The 14148-nt window shown below is 32.3% G+C and overlaps 1 protein-coding gene and 1 long non-coding RNA gene across 2 annotated transcripts in view; one reads left to right on the forward strand and one right to left on the reverse strand.

Moving 5' to 3' along the window:
* The window catches only part of LOC145740111 (GTPase-activating Rap/Ran-GAP domain-like protein 3), a 125944-nt gene that overhangs the window by 92746 nt on the left and 19050 nt on the right, over positions 1-14148 (reverse strand). The window lies entirely within an intron of this gene.
* On the forward strand, positions 9558-10094 carry LOC145729478 (uncharacterized). The gene is made up of 2 exons (XR_014178357.1): positions 9558-9713; positions 9770-10094. It is a non-coding gene; the product is annotated as an uncharacterized LOC145729478 (long non-coding RNA).

Raw genomic sequence — 14148 nt, forward strand, 5'->3', positions numbered from 1 at the left:
AAAACTCTAAAATAGTTTAAATTTAAAGCTTACAAATACTCCAAATCATCATATGTTCGATGAATATGATAAAATTTAGAAAACTGATTTTTGTGAAAAAATGCAATCAACATACTATTAACGGTAATGTGCATATTTCACCAAAAATAGATTAGAAAAAACAGAAATATTAGCCATAAAATGAATGAAGCTCTTTTTCATTTTACAAGGGTAATTCCAGATTTTCTTAACCAGACCTTTGCTGACACATGGAGAAGCAGATTTGAGTTCATAACTGGATCTCTACCCAAAATTATCTAGTTCTGAGGATATTTGAATTGCAAATAATTTTTTTAAAAATGGAATGTTAGGATTTTCTTTCTAAAACTGAGTAATAAAGCAAACATAATAAATTAAGGTTTCATTAATCTCAAGCTGCTCTTAAAACAAATTACCACAGTGTTAGGCAAACTCTGATTTACGCGTATTAAAGTGCGCTTTTAGAATATGAACTAGAACTTAGTATCTGATCTAAATGTAGTGTTCAGAGATCCCTCAGTATAATTTTACATACTTATGAGAATGTTATAACTGAAGCAAACTAACTATAAGCAACTAAAAGAGTCCTGTTACCTTGTGCAGTTTTCTGATTAAAAATTTAGGATACCCTATAAAAAGTGTTGAAAAAAAGTGTATTTCTTCAGTAGAGTGAGCTAAACAACAAAAATAAAATTTGTTTCAGAAACTTGAAATAAAATGCAATCGACAAGATGCAAGCGCATTGGAAATGTGCCAAGCCAGATTCTGCCACCTGAATACAAAAATATCTAGTTAAATCAGGAAAGAACAACGAATAAATCAGATAACCAAGGTTATGTGTGCTGACTTTAACAATAGCTAGCTGCCCCAGCAGGTTATGTATGGAAATTCACATAATATGGTGACCCTTTTAAAAGGTTATGAAAGTCACGCAAAAAAACAACCACCGTTCAGGTCAGATCCAACCATTTTCTAAATTATATCTAAACCATATACGAGCAGGAGGCAGAAAGATTAATGGACAAAGCAAACAGCACGCATTAAACTGCCTTAAAAACTGCCTCAAGCGAGGGGCAGTAAATCAAAAAGAGAGAGGAGGCGGCTTTTTGACCCCTTATCCAGAAGCATAAGGCCCCGGTTCAGGGAAACAAAGCCCGTTTTTCCAGTCCCATGGCTCTATAAATTCACACTCGACAAACTGCCGAATTTATTGGTCTTTACACGGCAACTGTTCCGTCCGGTTCAAAAGGTTCTATACTAAATAACTCGATTTACATGCAGATTTGAAAGCAATCGGTTTCGTGGCAGGTCAGGGAGTTCGACTGACTAGGAGGAAATAAATTTGCATTTGCCCAAATCAGACTTCAAAAGAAGGCTGATTGCCTTGTCAAATGTGTGAATTTTATGGGTCGGGAAATATATCCCAGTAAAAAGGAAAATTAATATTAAATAACTGATGCTTTTAACTTGACCGACTACTCATACTGAATTCATGCAGAAGTGTACAAATTCAGGACTCCTCTCCCTTTCCCCGGGTAAATAAGAGATAAGTCAGCAAAAGCCCTTTTTCAGTCATAAAGTCAATATATTTTGCCCGACATTTTACATGATCAAACATTAAACAAGAAAATCTTGAAATAGACTTTCAGGAATCACAAAATAGTACCAGGAAAAATTGTCTGCCAAATTTCATCCTTTTCCTAGCGGATCCTAGTTTCTCAAACTTTGACATTCTGAATTGAAAGGTTGGTGTTTCCTGATCCGCTTCGGGTGAAAAACACCAAATACTAACCCTCTGATGACTAAAACGTGTTTTACAACCGTTATTTAGAGTCTTTTCAAATGTTAAAATCGATTTTATGAAATATATTTGTTACAATGTTTCTGTGCATTTTTTGCCTTGCTCCTTTTTCTTTATTATAATATGAGATGCTGCTGATGTGTTGCATGTAGACAAACACGTAGTAAAGCTGTAACTTTAGCTTGTAATAAATATTTTAACAACTAAAAACGAACTAAAAAAAGAAACATTTGTTGCAGAATTATCATCTTTGGTCTTCCCACTGTTTCACCTTATTTTTTGAGGAATTGCCTACTAAATTATTGAATTTCCAATAGTAGAAGTAAAAATAGCCAAATTTTTGACCTATTGGTATACAGGGTTAGCCACCCAAACCGTTTATTAAAAGTTTATCCAATAAGAAATTTGAAATTATGGAATTAAAAGAAATTTGACGAGTGCTATGTTTTAAAAATATTTTCATCCTTAAGTCACTTTTGGTTTAACCGGAAGTTGATGTCAACTTGTTTATTTTAATTGGAACACTCTGTATATTATTGTATTTTTGAATAGTAGTCAAATATTTTTCATGTATCATAACCTATATCTATCTACAACGGTTTTCGAGATATTGACGTTTGAAATATAACACTTTCAAGTGTCATAATCTCTAACCAGAATGAGATAGAGCATGTTCTTACCTTTACTTTTTGAGATCTAAAATTTGATAACATTTTTACCTTTGACAAAAAAATTTTATATCAGTAAAAAAATTGACACCTGTCAAATTTTCTAGCATGACCACGCAATAGATCTCAAAAAAGAACATGCAAACCATTTTGCTCTATCTTATTCAGATTAGGAGGTATGACACTCCAAAAACAATAATTGTCATTTTTCAAACGTCAATATTTTGAAAACCGTTATAGATATAGATTATGATACATGCAGAATATTTGAAATCGGTAGGACTATTCAAAAAATGAATAAATATTTGATCCTGATTGAAACTTTTAATGAACAGTTTGGGTGGCTAACCCTGTATTCGGTAATCGGTTCTTAAGATCGCTGTAACAAACTGTAATTTTCTTATTTTTTAACTTGGACCACTTGAGTGACCAGTCGTTTTCGACTAATTTGGGGTCGCTGAATCCAAATCCTTAGTCAGATTTCACGTACCTCTCACACAGCTCGATTTATTTGCAAAAAAGTGGTTAACTCTGTCAGTTTTGGAGATATCGTCAAACCGTCTGCACTAGCGTGTTTTCCAGGCAATTTTAGCATAAAATGACATTGAGACGAACGCTCTATCTTAAATAGCAAAAAAGTTAGGTTTCTCGCTTGGCAACGTCGCACAAACTCTAATTTTGTTATTTTTTAACTTGGACCCCTTGAGTGACCACTCGTTTTCGACTAATTTGGGGTCGCTGAATCGAAATCTTCAGTCAGATTTCACGTACCTCTCACACAGCTCGATTTATTTGCAAAAAAGTGGTTAACTCTGTCAGTTTTGGAGATATCGTCAAACCGTCTGCACTAGCGTGTTTTCCAGGCAATTTTAGCATAAAATGACTTTGAGACGAACGCTCTATCTTAAATAGCAAAAAAGTTAGGTTTCTCGCTTGGCAACGTCGCACAAACTCTAATTTTGTTATTTTTTAACTTGGACCCCTTGAGTGACCACTCGTTTTCGACTAATTTGGGGTCGCTGAATCCAAATCTTCAGTCAGATTTCACGTACCTCTCACACAGCTCGAGTTTTTTGCAAAAAAGTGGTTAACTCTGTCAGTTTTGGAGATATCGTCAAACCGTCTGCACTAGCGTGTTTTCCAGGCAATTTTAGCATAAAATGACTTTGAGACGAACGCTCTATCTTAAATAGCAAAAAAGTTAGGTTTCTCGCTTGGCAACGTCGCACAAACTCTAATTTTGTTATTTTTTAACTTGGACCCCTTGAGTGACCACTCGTTTTCGACTAATTTGGGGTCGCTGAATCCAAATCTTCAGTCAGATTTCACGTACCTCTCACACAGCTCGAGTTTTTTGCAAAAACGTGGTTAATTCTGTCAGTTTTGGAGATATCGTCAAACCGTCTGCACTAGCGTGTTTTCCAGGCAATTTTAGCATAAAATGACGTTGAGACGCACGATCTAGCTTAAATAGCAAAAAGGTTAGGTTAGGTTGGGATAGAGACGTTTTGAGATATAGATTGGATTGTTAAGCAAATATGTATTTCTTTAGTAAATATATTAAAATTTCTCAACATGCTAAGGTTTATAGTAAAACATAAGATTCCACTTTAAATGGTCTTTTTTCTCTCCTTGTAAAACGCAGTTCATATTTTCACATTATAAACGTAAACGCAGTGTTCCTGTCACAGAAAAAACTTAGAGATATTGACCACAAAAGTCGACTTTAAAATCTTCTCCATGTTTGCTCGAAAGAAGGATAAAGCAAATGTTGCTGAATCACTTGACTTTAACAATAAACTGTCTTTTTCTGCCTTAGTTTAAATATTCAATTCGGACACAAGTAAAAAGTTGTTTTAAATAAAGCATGATTTTAGAGAGGAAATACCTCCTGTGGAAATACTGCTTCTTTTGCGTTTTTAAGTGGTGCACACTTCCTTTATGAAAGCCACTCATTGCGGACAAAACACTTTACAGCTTTGTAGCCTTCAGCACAAAACCGAATGGAGTAGGCGATATTTGAAACGTAAATCAGAACAAAACACTAAAAAATCAGAAGGAATTTGGACAAACCAGTAAAATTCAGTCAGCACTTGCAAACATACATTTGTTACTTAAAATCTGTAAAGTTTTACAACATGGGACAACTACTTTTGTGTGAATTTTTGTTTTAATGAAATAGTTGGAATTTTCTGGTAGAAACCATACTTTACTTTTTTTTCCGCTGACTAAGATTTTTGGCTATATAATTACGGAGAAGCCATTTTGTGTTGTTGTGTTGCCCCTCATCAAAGTTATCATAATAAAACGTAAAATTAGTAATAAAATTATGTGTCTCATCCTACAATTCACTGTTTAGATATTTACATTTCAAACGTCAGTTGCAACATTTTGGTGCTTAATAGGGCTTCTAAAACAAAAAGCAGCTATAAATGCACCAATCTGAAACCATCGATGGGCTTAACAAACCATCTAAAAGCTTAACGAGGTCACACGAAACAAGACGAAATCAACCCGAGACCAGGGTTGAATTTTATCTGAACTAGATAGAAAATTAATGCGGAGCTTTCAGGTGTTCCCGTGGGATTACGTGTCTATGGAAAATAAGAAACACGTGAAAGCGAAAGCCTTTTTATGTTCTCCGTAGGTTGGCGTGACTCTTATACCGTGCAGTTAAGTCGGTGGGGAAAAGCCTAAAAGAAAATTTATAGGTCGCAATATCCTGTTGATCGAGCCTTTTTGTTTTACAGATTGGGTTTAGTTGAGTGTATTGACATACCGCTCAGATTTCAATGGACCAAACAACAAAAATGTTTCAGTTTGGCCGAAAAGCGGAAAAACCTGCTTTCCTTTCGGTCCATTCAATCCGGCTGGAAAAATTAAAAGAAAACAGATTTTCTCGAAAATAAATCCGGGAAAAATCTTTCGTGTATTTATATAAGAAGAAAGACAACACTTTTTAAATTTTCCACACCTTGAGAGACAGTTTACGCAACTTTGTTTTTAGTTTTACTAGAAAATTTCAATTCTATATCAATGCCTATGCTAAACGTAACACTTCCGCTGGATAAATTGGAACTGAACTTCCCTTATTCATTCAGACTTTGAAATTCAATTTGGGAAAGTAATTCTCTACGTGGAGGTGTGGCATAATACAGCCGTTTTCATTCATTCGTCATATTTTTTCCAAACTTAAGGAAGAAAAGCATTAAACTCGTATTTTTTTACAGAAGTCATTCAATGGAATTTGATGCGAATGCCAGGAGTTTTACGGGAATTAAAATGGTCACATTTACATAAATTATTACACAACTGGTGCTGATTTGTTCTTGTAACAAAGTTTTCTAATTTATGGTTAAAATTCTCATGTTTTTTTTTTTTAAATTAATGTATGCAATTTGATTCAAAACTTAGGATGGTTACGATATCTAAATCATAAGATATTTAATAAAGATATTTTTTATGTAACACGAATTGAACACAAAATGGTTAACACTGCCAAAGTAACCCATTAATAATAGCTATCAAAACGCATTATAATAACAATAAAAAGAGTTTAGATTAGATTTAATAAATCCCAAAAATTCGTGATTTTTGTAACTGTGTTATTCACATGTAGTATAGTATTAAAATTAAATAAAAAAACAGATCACAAATGTAGTAATACATACAAGGTATTTTAAAAATGTGTATCCTTGTTTCACCCAGTAAACTGCTCGTAACTGAAATTTTGTTTGCACCCTAAGAAAACTTAGTTGAACCAGAATACCAAAATAATATACAGAGTGTTTCATTAAAAATAGTTGCTCACTACTTATTAAGTTGAGAGTTCCCATCCAATTTAGTGTAAAAGTTCAGAATTCTGTTCTTTACTGACAAACAGACACTACCCTGTATCCTCGTGTTTATTCTGGGTTTCGATTACTTTCTAATCCACTGTTTCCTGCTCACGATCTTAAAGCGGATTAGCATTAAAGTTTCCCAAGATTATCCTCTTTACTTGGTTTGCAATTGTTGTCTCGGCAATCCTAATAGTATATGAACTATTATCTGAGCTGTTTAAGAGAATTTTATCAATATAATAATAAAAACATAATACGCTAATGTAACAATGTCAAAATTATCCATTACCTGTGGACGATATAAGAAGAGAAACAGTTATGTTCTTGACAAACACAGAATATGTTTGCAGATGATACAAATTATGTGTCAGCCTGAGAAAAATTTTGTATTTAAATTATCTCTGTACTTGCACTACACCGGTGGATTCAAAAATAAAAATTACTTTGGTTTATAAAGGGCATTTATCAATGGTAAGTAGCCCTTCCAAAATATTTAGGAGGACAAAAGAATACCTGTATCCAAAAAAGGGAAAAAACGTACTCAGGCATATATCTGAGCTAAAGAGCTAAATATGTTAGTCAACAGTTTTTTAACTTTTTCTCCCAGAAATCATTTTATTTTACTTAACTAGTAATTTTCCAGCCAACCTAAGTTATGTTTTAATAGTTTATCCTACCTTTTTTGTTAACATCATCATAGTATATGTCTAATTTTTCTAAAGCATTAAAGTTTATACAGGGTGGTCCAGTTTTAAATGTCAATAATTCACCATTCGATAGCCCATCAAAAAATAAGTTAACATATATTATGCCATTTTTCTGAAAAAGGCTTCCTAAGGAAAATACAGTTCTTCAAATTTCAGTTTAAAAAATCGTTTTTTTTGTCATAACTGTCAGACCGTTGGATCAAATTTGGAACAAGCACTCTAGAAATTAATACTCATTATGAATGACGTTTGCCAAAATTCTCCAGAAGCGTAGATACAGGAAGATGGTTTTCATGTTTTTGCCTTATTTTCTACGTCTTTGGATATTTTTCAAAAATTACAGTTTCTTTTAATTTTATTGTTCACGATGAAAAATTTATTATCTCTTATACAATTCTAATTTAATACTTCGTTTACGAGATAATTCACTTATTACGTTCAAAGACCGAAAACTAACCCAACCCAACTTAAAAATTGTCTTGGAAACGAAAAATTGACTTAAGAAGCTTAAAAAATTTTATTGTAGCCAGTTTTCATAGTTTCCAAATAAACTGAAATTCTTTAGTTGTGAAAATTGATTTAGAAATGATAAAAATTTATTTCAGAAGCTTAAAAACAGTTTTAATACAAATCGAGAGACTTTAGTATTAAAAATTGATTTTTCTAGAATTTTTGAGTACAAATTCATACATTTAAACCTTAAAAATTGACTTGAACACCAAAAAGTGACTCTGAACTAATGAAAAGTGACATCAGAAGCTTAAAATTTGCATTTGAACTAAGTTTTCATAATTTGAAGACAAATTTCAATATTTTAGTCTTGAAAATAGTCTTAAATACAGGACATTGACATTAGATTCATGAAAATTGTCGGGGGCAATACCACAAGAGCTCAGATTTAGCCGGATAATTTTTGTGCTTGTCTTAGAACACTTTCTTTTTGGTGTAACTGCACCAGACCTGTTGTAACTAAATCACGAGAGCGCAGCTCGAGTGATTTTGGCAAACAGGTCGAGTTTAGTACCATAAAGAAAGTATGAGAAGACAAGCGGAAAAATTATCCTGTTCAAAATCTGAGCTCGAATGGTATTTGATAAGACAATTCCATGAATACAATCAATAATATAATAAGACTGCGACTGCCTTGTACTGGCAGAAATAAATTTTTCTGGTTCTTTTGATTTTCTGCAGTAGAACTCTATCCGAAGCGAGCCATAACCAAAACAATACGAACAAAAATCAAAATTGACAGTGCCAGCAAAAATCTCAAGGTGAGACATTGCAACAATAGAAGTGTAGTGAAAATCCGTGGAAACGATGAAATCAACAGCAAAATTTATCCGATTTTTTTATCCGCTAGCAAACTCTCTTCCTTCCTTATTAGCCGATAGCAAACCGTGTTTTGATGACGTATATATGGCATTTTTTGTACATGAGTGGAATTGTCTTGAAAATTAACTTTTCGTACTTTTTACGTAGAATTCTGGACTATTTTTAGTGCTTCAAAACTGCTTTCAGCTTGGAAAATCGAAGTTATTGACATAGCAAACTTAAAAAAACAATTTTTACATTCTCCATAGACTTAAAATATCATTCTAAGCTTTTATACTATTAAATCGACTTCTAGACACCTCAGTGCTAAAAACTCAAGTATTTCTTAAAAATCTAGACTTTTTTTAGTGCTTTAAGATGCTTCAATACTATCTTTTGACTTATCAGGCCTAAAAGCCAGTTTGGACACTGTCCATAGTCTTGAAAATGTCATTTCAAGCTTAGCTTCTTTACTATTAAATTTCTACACTCATAGGTGCAATAAATTGTAGTATCTCTAAGAAATTCAGACTGTTTTTAGTGCTTTTTAAGACTGAAAAATCGAGTTTAAGACTATTTCCAAAAGTCAAGTTTCTTCAGTAATAAAAGTAAAAAAATTTGGTACCAAATGCTACGATATTAGTCTTGAGAAATAAAATAGTCCGAAATTTTAATTTACTTCTAGTCTTCTTTCAGAAAATTGAGTTGTACACCAATTAAAGTCCTGAAAATAGACTCTCTTTAGTCCAAGTCAGTTCTAGCCTTTTAATCAACTTTTAGATTATTTTTAATAGCAAAAAATGAGTTTTATGTACAATACAATCTTTGTCTTGATTTCCGGACTGTTTTTAGTTCTTAAAGTCCAATTTCAGATACTGCAATCTGAGGAAACGAATTATAAGGCTATTCCTAGTAGTTAATAGCGAATTTTTAGACTATTCAGTACAAATTTGGATTATCACAAGTCTTAAATGTTCAGTTTTACACTATAAAACGATTTTTTAAATTGAAATTTGGTGGGCTGTATCTTAGGAAACGTTTTTCAGAAAAAATGACATAATGCAAGTCTACTTATTTTTTGCTTGACTATCGAATGGTGAATTATTGACACTTAAAACTGGACCAGCCTGTATAATTATCATCAAACTATCTGAATATAGTAATTACATCTACACCACTGCATCTTAGATTTAGAGGTCAAAACAACACAATTATCAGCTAAACCACCAAGTATTCATTTCAAAACACACATTCGATATGTCAACATTGAGCTTTTTTATTATAAGTGCATTATTAATCTTAAGTGTGCTTTTCCTTAAAGTTGATGTTGCTTCTTCAAGTTCTGAAACTTCAACTAAGTCTACTGGTTTGTAATTTTGTTTATCAATTTTAGTGTTCTTGCAATCTTTCCTTTTATGATAGAGTGGTTAAGAAACCAGTACCAAAACTCTGGATTTACCAGATACAGTGTCCGGCAACGGGACGATTATAAATCCAGAGCTCCGGTAAGTTTCCCAGTGTCTCTTCCAACGTATCCAGAGATGATCATTTACTTCGTGTCAGTTGTAGATGTCCTGATGGATGCGATAGAGCAGGAAAATGTAGAACAATAGAATCAAAATAAGTATGTAATTAAGAGTAAACAGTAGTTATTTTGTTATTAGAAGTTGTCTACAAGTGAATTTTAATTACTTAGAGATGAGATTAATAAATCAGACTAGAACTAAGACAAAGTCAATTTAAAGAAGGTAAGCCAATAATTTGATGGTAAAATGGTGATTTAATTCCCGTTTCCTGAGCACTAAAGCAAAAAGTGAGTGTAAAGCCCATAAATTTCAAGTTTAACCAACAAAACTCCCATATATTTCAAATAAACAGCCCGAAACTCTATCCTCAATCTTGCTGCTATCCAACAGACGAGGTGACGGCTTATTTCCCGAAAAGAAAAATGAAGAAGTATTATTATTAATGGTTTTCAAGGCGAGATTCACTTTTCTAAAAACCCTTAACGTTGCCTTAAAATCAACTTTTTCTTACTAGGAAGTTTAGTCATTAAACTTTCACTGTGTGACAGCATCCTTGAACATGTCAATTTTATAATTTTATAAAGTTATTCACGGAAATTTTTAAATTAATTTGCTCGGAAAAAGTGCGCCAGAAGGTTTCAAAAGAAAATTAACAGGTAACTCGTTTATCTAATGCTCGAGGCGGCTAACGAGATTATAATTTCCAGTATATCTTTCGCTTACTATTTCCCGGGTTTCATTTATATGTTTCCGGTTTAATATTGGAGAAAGATTTATTTTCTGGAGAGACGTTGCAATTTTCAACAGGCACTTTTAATTGATGATTTTTCAGTTTTTAACGAAATTACAAACCATGAGTTTTCATCTGTAAAATTTTAGTTTATTCCAATAATTATTATGACTTAACACTGTAAATTCATATGTTTCTGTTCAACCTAGAAATGTCCTAAGTTTTAATCCGAAAGGTGGATCAAAAGATAAAACATAACGACATAAGAAAAGGTCTTATTATACAGGGTCCTGCATCTGAACTCCCTCAGATGTTACTCGGTAATTTATTTGAATGAAATACAATTTTGGGATTATAAATAAAGATAATGAAAGCACATTTTAAAATTTTCTGATGCAGTAATAAGCCATGTTTTCATAGTTTTAGTTTTATCGGTATAAATTTCCAAAAACGCCATGTAATTATAAGAAAGTGATTGTCGATCAAAATATTTGAAGATATCTCTATTCGAGAAATAAAATATATCTGAAAAGTCATGTAATTTGTTTTTTAACAGTTTCAGGCAATGTCCGAGAGCTTTTGGCATTGCCAATGTTTTCTGGCAATGTCAGATAGTTTCTACTAATTGTCAGACAATTTCTGGCAATGCCAGTTGGTTGATAAACTAATTTTGTCGCAAAAGATCTATAATTCCTTAATAATTCAATCTCATAAAAATTACACTTGATTAAGTTACTAAACCCATAAATTTAACAATACTTATCAAAATATGCTATCTGGCATTGTCTGAAACTACCTGGAAATGTCAGAAGCTCTCGGGCATTGTCACAAACTATCTGAAATTGCCTGAAACTATCTGGTAAATGTCAGAAATTGTTTGGAAATGTCAGAGTCTATCTGGAATTGTCAGAAACTATCTGGCAATATCAGCAGCTATCTGCCATTGTTTGAAACAATCTGAATATGTCAGAGGGGGTTTAATGTTTCATGGGTTTGAAGTCAGTTTTCAAGACTGGAGACTTGAAATGTGTTTGAAAAGCATAAGAAATTACTTGAAAGACATAGTTTAAGCCTTCAAGTAAATTTTGAAGAGTTTGAAGCCAATTTTCAAGACTGGAGACTTGACGTTAGTCTGAAAACCACAAAAACTGACTTTAAAGGCGAATTTTAAGCCTTTAAGTTAATTTTTATGAGTTTGAAGTCAATTTTTAATAGTAGACACTTGAAATTATTCTGAAAACCACTAAAACTGACCTGAAAAGCAAATTTTATGCTTTTAAGTCAATTTTCAAGTGTTAGAAGTCAATTTTCGAGACTGGAGACTTGAATTTAGTCTGAAAACGACAAAAACTGACTAGAAAGGCAAATTTTAAGCTTTCAAGTCAATTTTCAAGACTAGACACTTGAAATTAGTTTGAAAACCACGAAAATTGACTTAAAAGGCAGATTTTAAGCCTTCAAGTCAATTTTCATGGGTTTGAAGTCAATAGACACTTGAAATTATTCTGAAAACCACTAAAACTGACCTAAAAAGCAAATTTTAGGCTTTTAAGTCAATTTTCAAGTGTTAGAAGTCAATTTTCGAGACTGGAGACTTGAATTTAGTCTGAAAACGACAAAAACTGACTTGAAAGGCAAATTTTAAGCTTTCAAGTCAATTTTCAAGACTAGACACTTGAAATTAGTTTGAAAACCACGAAAACTGACTTGAAAGGCAGATTTTAAGCCTTCAAGTCAATTTTCAAGACTAGACAATTGAAATTAGTTTGAAAACCACGAAAACTGACTTAAAAGGCAGATTTTAAGCCTTAAAGTCAATTTTCATGGGTTTGAAGTCAATAGACACTTGAAATTATTATGAAAACCACTAAAACTGAGCTGAAAAGCAAATTTTAGGCTTTCAAGTCAATTTTCAAGGGTTAGAAGTTAATTTTTGAGACTGGAAACTTGAATTTAGTCTGAAAACGACAAAAACTGACTTGAAAGGCAAATTTTAAGCTTTCAAGTCAATTTTCAAGGGTTTGAATTTAATTTTCAAGATTGGAGACTTGAAATTAATCTGAATATCACGAAAACTGACTTGAAAAGCATATTGTTTCAACAGTCAATTACTAAAATTACGTTCAGACTACTCAAATCTTCACTAGAAAACAAAAAGTCTGAACTTTTAACTCTCAGCAAGATTTATATGTATAATACTTAACTCTCTTTTTTCCCACTTAAGAAAGGGAAGAAAAATATCTCTAAATTTTTTACAATAAGTTTCTACTCTTTCGAGGTTCTAAAAAGTGCACACGAAACATTATTACGACGGGAAAACTACGAATGACCTCTTTAAAGCCTAAATAAGTGATTCTAATTAAGCCGAGAAGGCTAATTTATTTCACGGTTTCTAGAAACAGTGGGCCATTACGCGGCAAAATAATACAGCCAGAAACTACGTAGCTAGATTAGTTGCAACGTATTGCGGCCACTAAATTTAACCAACAAGAAACTCAGATAAAATAAAAATTATATCTCCACAAATATAACAACTTTGCTAACAAAATTAGTGGGTTCTAACTTATTGTTTTGTTGCTTGAACTTTTCGTAAAGGTAAATTTATTTTATAGAGTTATCTGAAAATTAATCCAATCGATCCTGGAGAAAATACAGCTACTAATTTACTAAAGATACGCTTTGCAGAAGAAAGTTTAAAATTGATTACCGTGCTGCTAGTTTATATTTGAAAATCTTGCATTTTCAACGATTTTCCTATAAGGTTTTAAACTGAAGTTAAATGGTTTCAATTTTAATTAGTTTGTGAGTAAAATGTCAATTGAAATTAGTTTTTATACTTTAGTTTCAAGTCAGGTTAGTTAGTAACTGTTAAATGAATTAATAAAGCACGTTGGCATAGTCAAGAAAAATAACGTTTAGATAATATAGGGTTTTACAGTTTTTTTTATTGTTTTCATGTTATTTTTTGGGGTTTTGGTTCGAAATTTGTTCAAAAAAGGAAAAAAAATTGTTACGAAAATTTGATATAAAATTTAACTTTTTGCTAAATAATTACATAAAAACCTGTTCTTAAATTTTGATAAATTGGCTGATTCACAACAGTTGGCAAACTAGTCTTTATCTACTAACTATCTGAGCTCGTTTTGCAAAAATTTCACATAAAATAGACCTGCTCTCGTTTGAAAACAATTTTCAAATACTGGAGACTTGAAATGAGTCTGAAAACCATAAAAAGTTACTTGAAAGGCAAAATTTAAGCCTTCGAGTCAAGTTTTAAGAGTTAAAAGCGAATTTTCAAAAATAGACACTTGCAATTAGTTTGAAAACTATGAAAACGGACTTAGAAGGAGATTTTAAGCCTTCAAGTTAATTTTCATGGGTTTGAATTCAATTTTCAAGACTGGAGACTTAGGAATTATCTGGCAATATCAGAGTCTATCTGGCATTGTCAGAAACTATCTGGCAATATCAGAAGCTATCTGGAATTGTTTGAAACAATCTGAATATGTCAGAGGGGGTTTTATGTTTCATGGGTTTTAAGTCAG

The sequence above is a fragment of the Ips typographus genome, linkage group LG1 (assembly GCF_016097725.1).
Source record: "Ips typographus isolate SLU linkage group LG1, UJ_Ityp_2.0, whole genome shotgun sequence".
Taxonomy (NCBI): domain Eukaryota; kingdom Metazoa; phylum Arthropoda; class Insecta; order Coleoptera; family Curculionidae; genus Ips; species Ips typographus.